The sequence below is a fragment of the Ursus maritimus genome, unplaced genomic scaffold, assembly GCF_017311325.1.
Source record: "Ursus maritimus isolate PB19 unplaced genomic scaffold, ASM1731132v1 scaffold_10, whole genome shotgun sequence".
In the NCBI taxonomy this organism is placed as follows: domain Eukaryota; kingdom Metazoa; phylum Chordata; class Mammalia; order Carnivora; family Ursidae; genus Ursus; species Ursus maritimus.
The window spans coordinates 77139755-77145935 of record NW_024423344.1 but is presented as its reverse complement, the minus strand read 5'-3'; the positions used below and the strand labels follow the sequence as shown (position 1 = coordinate 77145935).

General features: G+C 51.7%; 1 long non-coding RNA gene across 2 annotated transcripts in view; it reads right to left on the bottom strand.

Moving 5' to 3' along the window:
• The window catches only part of LOC103657538, a 13875-nt gene extending 13495 nt beyond the window's left edge, over positions 1-380 (bottom strand). For both annotated transcript variants that reach the window (XR_005833272.1, XR_566876.2), the window contains exon 1: positions 192-380. This is a non-coding gene — a long non-coding RNA (uncharacterized LOC103657538). The remainder of the gene's footprint in view (positions 1-191) is intronic.
• Between the last annotated feature and the right edge of the window lie 5801 nt (positions 381-6181).

Here is a 6181-nt window from a genome sequence, read left to right as displayed (position 1 = left end):
AGCGTCAGCTGCCTGAGGGAGGAAGCCCCCTGCTCTTACACCTGCTCGGCATTGCTGAAAATTCCAGCTGAGAATCAATGAGTGATAGGAGAAGAAATGTACAAGATGAGAAGTGGAATCTTTCAAAGTGGCATGTCCATAAAAGACCAGGAAAAGTCATTCTTTTACAGAGAATGAAACGCCCCACCCACCGCCTCTCTCCTGGGTCAGACGCCGTCACATTCTGCGTCCAGGCGGATGAGGTCGTGATGGACGAGGCGGCACGACGGAGGGAGGACTTGCTCACACGATGTTCAAAAAACGTTCAAAATCCACTCAGTCGATGACTGAAAAAGCGAAAGCAATTAATTTAGAGTTCCTTGTTCTATCTGCACAGGGAAGTCCACGGTTTCGCAAGAGGAAGTTGAGCTGTTGAAGAAAAACCAAACCCTAAATGTTAGACTCAGGGAAAGATAAAGGAGGAATTGCAGGTGAAAGAATAAAAGAACCCAAAACCCAGCAAAACCCCAAACCCACAACTTTACAAAGCCTTCTTAGCAGGTCTAATAATTCTCAGGTTGATCACCAAAGTCTGAGGGCAAGGTGTGTGGGGAGGACCCTTCTCTTAGGCCGGGTGTTGTGTGCGAGTTTCTCTGCAGAGACATGGGGGCCCGGGGTGGGGGGCAGGCCTGCAGGAGGAGCTTTGCTGAGGACCCCGTGCAAAAGAGGCAGCGAGGCAGACGGGGACTCCCCTGTCCTCTGAGCTCTGGGGGTCTCAGTCCCCTCACTCTGCAAAGAAGCTAGAGGGGCGTGGGTAAGGGGATTCCACAGTGGTCCTTGAGGCTCTGGGCCTGGTGGGGAGAGGCCAAGGAACCTGGGGAGATTAGCTTGGGGGGCTGCTGAAGGGGACCCAAGCCTGAGCTGCTCAGAGTCACTGGAAGGCCGGGCCCCACTGGGAGTTCCTGACTGCAGACATGTAGGGAGTGGGGCCAGAGAATTTGAGGTGGTGGCTGGCTTGGCTCAAGGAAAACCATCCGTGAGAGGTGGTTCTCAGAACTGAATAGGGCTGCAGGGAATGGCCAGATCCTAAGGCCCCCAAGTCTTAGCGGAAAGCAGGTGAGGCGTCCTAGCTTAGGAAGGCCCCAGAGAAACCATGGGTCCAGAGAGGAAAGGGGCATCCCGCCAGGTCAGAGACAGAGGGGAGGTGGGAGGCCAGGGCGGCAGGGGAGAGGGGGGCCGACAACCCACACCTCCACCCACAGGGAAGCAGAGCGAGGACTCGACTGCCCCAGGCTCCCACAGCAGTGCTGGCCTCTAGCCCTCCTTTCTTGTCCCCTGAAGCCCTTCGAAGTCCTCCCCACAGACGCACGTCCTCCACAACAAGGTCCCAGACCTGAGGGGACAGTGGAGCCTGTCATACAGAGGAAAGGAAGATGTCCCATCTCTGCATCTCGATGCCTAGCCCAGGGAGGAATGCTGTCCGAAAAAGACGGGGCAGACCCGCCACGGCGTCTCCCGCGCACCGCAGCGCCAGCCACTCCCGCCGAGCCCGGCCTGTCTGGATCTCCGAGCTCCAGCCCTGCGGAGGAATAACATCTGTCGTTCCAGCCAACCAGCAGCCCGAGCAGATGAATACACCAGGGAAAATATGCCAACATCGCTGTCCCCACAAGGAGGTTGCCGTCTGTTTGGGGGAAAGAAACATAAAGACCAGTGTCCATCACAACACAGAGAAGGGTGTCTGAGAGATGCTTGAGGCAGGGTTAGGACAGAACCGATGGCCCACACTTTGGGGTCCACGGACGGAATCACCCAGCTTTGGATGGAGCTGAGCTAGGGATAGAAAGAATGGCTGCTTCGGAAGACACCAGCAAGGAGGGTGCTGGGGGGCTGATCCCGGACCAGCCATGCGGTTCGTGGGCAGGACTGGTCCTTACGTTGCCCAAGTGTGTGTGAGTAGGGCTGGTGCCCGCACATGCTGCAGGGGCCAGGTGGGCCAGGGCGAGGACGGCGGGTGGCACGGCCAGCAGGAGCTGTGCCCCCCCACCCCCACCGCACTGTGTGGCCCCACGTAGTTTTTATTTTGGAAGGTTTTCTTTTTATCAGAAATCTACCATTTTTGGAGTTCGTATTGACTTTGTTTGCATTTCTGCAAAATTCCTGAAATTTATTTTGAGGTTTTTGGATAGTTTTTATGATAAACAGAAAATGAGCTGATGAAAGACATTGGTGTCAAATCGAGTGAAGATGTATTTTGAAATCTAAGAAGACGCGGCTGTGGCCGACCGTTGATCTCCAATAGCGGCCTGTACGGTAGTAGTGACGTCACTGCAGCTTTGGGAATTTTGTTTCACGGTCTTTTGTTTGTTTGTTTATTAATTTATTTTTAAAGATTTTATTTATTTATTTGACAGAGAGAGAGACAGCCAGCGGGAGAGGGAACACAAGCAGGGGGAGTGGGAGAGGAAGAAGCAGGCTCCCAGCGGAGGACCCTGACGTGGGGCTCGATCCCAGGACCCCGGGATCACGCCCTGAGCCGAAGGCAGACGCTTATCGACTGAGCCACCCAGGCGCCCCTGTTTCACAGCTTTTAAGCAGGGAAAGGAGTTTTCAAATGTTCTCACTTAGGTTGCCTCCCCACCGCCCAATCTGTGTGTAGATTTAGGCCGCACAGTCTTTCTGCGAATGTGGTTTGCCCAGCAGCCCCGGAGAGGGTCCCGAGGTGCTGCCACCCCAGTCCCAGAAGGACGCGGTGCACACCTCCCGACAGGTGCTCCCGAGGCAGCATAGCTGGGAATCCCGCCCTGGGTCATCAGCTGACTCCAGAGAAGGGAAGCGGATGCAGGGAATTCTAAGGGGAAGGAAAGCAGAAACTCAGGGTAGAGGGGTTCTGAAATTGAAAAGCAAGCCCAACTCGATAAACACCCGCAATTTCCTGTCCTAGCTGGGGCAGGGTTGCTGTCCCCGAGGACCTGAGTCATCTTACTGCGTGTTGGTGGTGCCGGCTGACGGAATGCTGGTCGAATTGGGGGCCCCCCAGAGGAGAGGATAAGGGAACTCAGGCCTGCGGAGTTGTGTAGGGGGTTGTTGGTCCGCAACGCCGAGACAGGGGCAGTGTTATCTACATTTGGTAGACGAGGAAACAGAGGGCAGCACCATTAGGGACACTCGATCAGAGTCATTCAGTTAAAACGTGGCCAGCCGGGGTTCCAAACTCAGTTCTCTCGAGATCTTTCCATACACTCAGCTCACACCAGGCCTTCAGCAGGTGTGTGACAGGGTCACAATGGATATTGAAATGGCCAGAAATTATGCAGGAAAAGTTGGCAGATTTGGTTACATACAAATAAAAAACACTTGCACATTAAAAAAAAAAATCCCTGGGGCGCCTGGGTGGCCTTGCCAGCTGAGCGTCTGACTCTTGATTTCGGCTCAGGTCCTGATCTCAGGGTTGTGAGATCGAGCCCCACATGGGGCTCCTCACTGAGTGGGTAGTTTGCTTGGGATTCTCTCTCTCCCTCTCTTTCCGCCCCTCCCCACCGTGTGTGCGGGCACACTCTCTCTTTCTTGAAAACAAAAACAAAAACAAACAAACAAAAAACTTAAAAAAAATAGCCGGGAACAAGGTTGACGTAGTTGAGTAAACAAACAGATAAGCTTTTAAATGTTACACATCATAGAAATTTATTTACATGTTTATGATTTATGTTTTATATTTATATGTTTGAAATTTATGTACATATGATAACATGACTCCCAGTTTTTTATTTTTGAAGAATGTCAAATCTATAGTTGTACCATAATTTAAAAATGTTAAAAAAATGTTCACAGGTTTTTTTTTTTTTAATGTTTCTTCTTTTTATTTATTTATTTATTTGAGAGAAAAAGAGAGATAGCCATAGAGGGCATGAGCAAGGAGAGAGGGAGAAGCAGCAGGGAGCCCCATGTGGGGCTCAGTCCCAGGAGCCTGAGATCATGACCTGACCTAAAGGCAGCTGCTTAACCACCTGAGCCACCCAGGCGCCCCTATTCACAGGTTTTTAAGGGTCAATTAATAAAAGAAAACTCATTAATGACCAGTAGATTTTTTAATTTTTATTATTTTTTAAAGATTTTATTTATTTGAGAGACAAAGCAAGTGAGAGAGAGAGAGTACACTAGCAGGGGCAGAGGGAGAGGGAGAAGCAGGCCCCCCCTGAGCGGCGAGCTCGTCGCAGGGCTCGATCCCAGGACCCTGAGATCATGATCTGAGCCAAAGGCAGCCGCTTCACCCACTGAGCCACTCAGACACCCCAACCGGTAGATTTTTTAAATAAAGATTTTAACTTACTGATGGTCAAAGAAACACAAATGGAAATGAGACCCATTCTACCTACCACCCTGGTCAAGATGAAGCTTTGTCCCTGGGGTTGGGAGCGTGTCGGACAGGCAGGGCACGTGTGCAGCACACGCACCGCTCTTCTTCCCCACGGCGTCCCTCGCAGACTGTCACTGCTGTCAATGTACCTGTCCACTGAGCCCCAGTGAGATGATGATTTAGATTTGGCACATAACTGAAGGCTTATTTGCCAGTCAGGAGAAGAGAATACTGAAATTCCGTATTAATGGAAGTATACAATGACATAGTATTTGTGGTATTGAGGCATTTTAAACAGTATCGGTTGAGTTTGTTACATGTGAGCGGCAGAAATTGCTGGCTGTCCCTCCTCCCCACTTTCCCTCCTTCTCTTTCCAATTAGAGAATTTTTATCTGGGTACCGATGACTCAGAGTAAAGACTACATTTCCCAGCCTTCCTTGCAATTCTGTATGGCCATGTGACTAACTTCTGACCAATGGGACGTAAGCAAAAGTGTCATGTGTCAGCTACCTGACAGTTGGCCAGCCCTTCCTCACTCCTGCTGCTTGGAACGTGAGTGTGATGGCTGGAGCTCCAACCAGGAGCAGGAGGTTGAGAGTCCCCTCTTGGCTGGCAGAGCTGTGAGCTGGAAACAGTCCCTTGGATTTTGCAGAACAGATCGCCAGGCCAGCCTCAGATGGTCTACCTCAGAACTTGTTTTGTGAGAGAAATAAATGTCTGTTTTAAACTCCACTTATGTGGGGCTTTCTATCCCTGTCCGTGGGAACCTAACCCTACGTGGCACAAAGTAGATATGCTTGGCCTGGCAATCCCACCAGTAAGAGATGAGTTTAAAGAAACGACTGGACGAGTGGGCAACAACGTCTTCTGTCCCCTGACGTGACGGCTCAACCCACTGTGTCCCCCATTGAGGGTAGCATCGGCAGCTGTCAGTGGTTCACTTGAACACCTTGTACAGAAATCACTTTTGTTCTGAAGTAGATGTGGGTCCTGTGGGTGTGAACGACAGAGAAGGAAATCAATATTTTATGAATGTAAACGTTGGGGTCCTTGCTCAGCTGGCGTGGCGCAGAGGGCAGGACGTCAGGCTTAGACACATCCTCTCTGTGGCCAGCTGTGTGAGCCTGTGGAAGTTGCTCCCTCACACTCCGCTCTGGTCGCCCTTGTGAGGCAACCAAACATCACAGGACACCACCTCCACCACCACCGAGACGGACCTGGGTGCCGGGCCTGTGGCCGTGCTGAAGCGGGGAAGCCCTGCTCTAGAGAGGACTGCAGTCAGCCTGGAGCTGGTAGAGATGTACGTGGCACCCCATCTTTCCAGACACTTGTCCTCTGCTCCTCTCTCTATCCCTTCACCCTCCCCCCTTTTATTCCACAGCAAATCCTGTAGGTTCCACCTTCAAAACATACCCAGACTGCACACAACTTTGAACACTCCTCTGTTATCGCGCTAATCCCAACCAGTGTTGTCTCTCTCTGAGGTCTCTGCATCTGCCATGGCCACCTCAACAGAGCGGGCAGGTGACCTCGTGTAGGACAGAGCCTGTCTCTCCTCCACTTAGAATCCTCTGGTACCCTGTTATCTCATTCAGAGTATGAGCCACAGCCCTTATGATGACCTCTAGGCCCCAATATCCTTCCCTGCCCCACCTACCCCCTCCTCACAGATCTAATATCTAGCTCACCTTCTCTCTCCTGCTCCCGCTGCTCCGACCTCTTGTGGTCCATCAAGCCCACCTGGCGGGCTTCTGCCTCAGGGCCTTTGCACTCACTGCCCTCTATGCGAACCCTTCGTCCTACAGATAAATGCATGTTCAACGCCTTACCTCCTAACACTGAG